The sequence below is a fragment of the Arachis stenosperma genome, chromosome 4 (genome assembly GCF_014773155.1).
Source record: "Arachis stenosperma cultivar V10309 chromosome 4, arast.V10309.gnm1.PFL2, whole genome shotgun sequence".
Classification (NCBI taxonomy): Eukaryota; Viridiplantae; Streptophyta; class Magnoliopsida; order Fabales; family Fabaceae; genus Arachis; species Arachis stenosperma.
In genome coordinates, this window is record NC_080380.1 from 21,191,788 (window position 1) to 21,193,936 (window position 2,149).

Below are 2,149 nucleotides of genomic sequence, written 5' to 3' on the forward strand. Positions count from 1 at the left end.
CACATCAATCACAGCCTTTGCTGTGGCTAGGAAGGGTCTGCCAAGGATGATGGATTCATCCATGCACTTCCCAGTCTCTAGGACTATGAAATCAGCAGGGATGTAATGGTCTTCAATTTCCACCAGAACATCCTCTACAAGTCCATAAGCTTGTTTTCTTGAATTGTCTGCCATCTCTAGTGAGATTTTTGCAGCTTGCACCTCAAAGATCCCTAGCTTCTCCATTACAGAGAGAGGCATGAGGTTTACACTTGACCCTAAGTCACACAGAGCCTGCTTGAAGGTCATGGTGCCTATGGTACAAGGTATTGAAAACTTCCCAGGGTCTTGTCTCTTTTGAGGTACTTTCTGCCTAGACAAGTCATCCAGTTCTTTGGTGAGCAAAGGAGGTTTGTTCTCCCAAGTCTCATTTCCAAATAACTTGTCATTTAGCTTCATGATTGCTCCAAGGTATTTAGCAACTTGCTCTTCAGTGACATACTCATCCTCTTCAGAGGAAGAATACTCATCAGAGCTCATGAAAGGCAGAAGTACGTCCAATGGAATCTCTATGGTCTCATTTTGAGCCTCAGATTCCCATGGTTCCTCATTGGGGAACTCAGTGGAGGCTAGTGCACTCCCATTGAGGTCTTCCTCAGTGGCGTTCACTTCCTCTCCTTCCTCTCCAAATTCGGCCATGTTGATGGCCTTGCACTCTTCTTTTGGATTTTCTTCTGTATTGCATGGAAGAGTACTAGGAGGGAGTTCAGTGATTTTCTTGCTCAGCTGTCCCACTTGTGCCTCCAAATTCCTAATGGAGGACCTTGTTTCAGTCATGAAACTTTGAGTAGTTTTGATTAGATCAGAGACCATGGTTGCTAAGTCAGAGTGGCTCTGCTTAGAATTCTCTGTATGTTGCTGAGAAGATGATGGAAAAGGCTTGCCATTGCTAAACCTGTTTCTTCCACCATTATTGTTGTTGAAACCTTGTTGAGGTCTCTGTTGATCCTTCCATGAGAAATTTGGATGATTTCTCCATGAAGAAGTATAGGTGTTTCCATAGGGTTCTCCCATGTAATTCACCTCTTCCATTGAAGGGTTCTCAGGATCATAAGCTTCTTCTTCAGACGAAGCATCCTTAGTACTGCTTGGTGCATTTTGCATTCCAGACAGAATTTGAGAAATCAAATTGACTTGCTGAGTCAATATGTTGTTCTGAGCCAGTATGGCATTCAGAGTATCAATCTCAAGAACTCCTTTCTTTTGATTTGTCCCATTGTTCACAGGATTCCTTTCAGAAGTGTACATGAATTGGTTATTTACAACCATTTCAATTAGTTCTTGAGCTTCTGTAGGCGTCTTCTTCAGATGAAGAGATCCTCCAGCAGAGCTATCCAAAGACATCTTGGATAGTTCAGAGAGACCATCATAGAAAATACCTATGATGCTCCATTCAGAAAGCATGTCAGAGGGACACTTTCTGATTAATTGTTTGTATCTTTCCCAAGCTTCATAGAGGGATTCTCCATCCTTCTGTCTGAAGGTTTGGACTTCCACTCTAAGCTTACTCAATTTTTGAGGTGGAAAAAACTTTTCCAAGAAGGCATTAACTAGCTTTTCCCAAGAGTTCAGGCTTTCTTTAGGTTGTGAGTCCAACCATGTCCTAGCTCTGTTTCTTACAGCAAAAGGGAATAGCATTAGTCTATAGACCTCAGGGTCAACCCCATTAGTCTTGACAGTGTCACAGATTTGCAAGAATTCAGCTAAAAACTGATGAGGATCTTCCAATGGAAGTCCATGGAACTTGCAATTCTGTTGCATTAGAGAAACTAATTTGAGGCTTAAGCTCAAAGTTGTTTGCTCCAATGGCAAGGATAGAGATGCTTCTCCCATAGAAGTCGGGAGTAGGTGCAGTAAAGTCACCCAGCACCTTCCTTGCATTGTTGGCATTGTTGTTGTTCTCGGCTGCCATGGGTTCTTCTTCTTTGAAGATTTCTGTTAGGTCCTCTACCGAGAGTTGTGCCTTAGCTTCTCTTAGTTTTCGCTTCAAGGTCCTTTCAGGTTCAGGGTCAGCTTCAACAAGAATGCCTTTGTCTTTGTTCCTGCTCATATGAAAGAGAAGAGAACAAGAAAATGTGGAATCCTCTATGTCACAGTATAGAGATTCCTT

The 2,149-nt window shown here is 42.5% G+C and overlaps 1 non-coding gene across 1 annotated transcript; it reads left to right on the forward strand.

Annotated features, from left to right (window-relative positions):
• The first annotated feature begins 1,437 nt into the window (after nucleotides 1-1,437).
• On the forward strand, nucleotides 1,438-1,545 carry LOC130978266 (small nucleolar RNA R71). Its single transcript, XR_009085919.1, has one exon. It is a non-coding gene; the product is annotated as a small nucleolar RNA R71 (small nucleolar RNA).
• Nucleotides 1,546-2,149: the final 604 nt, after the last annotated feature.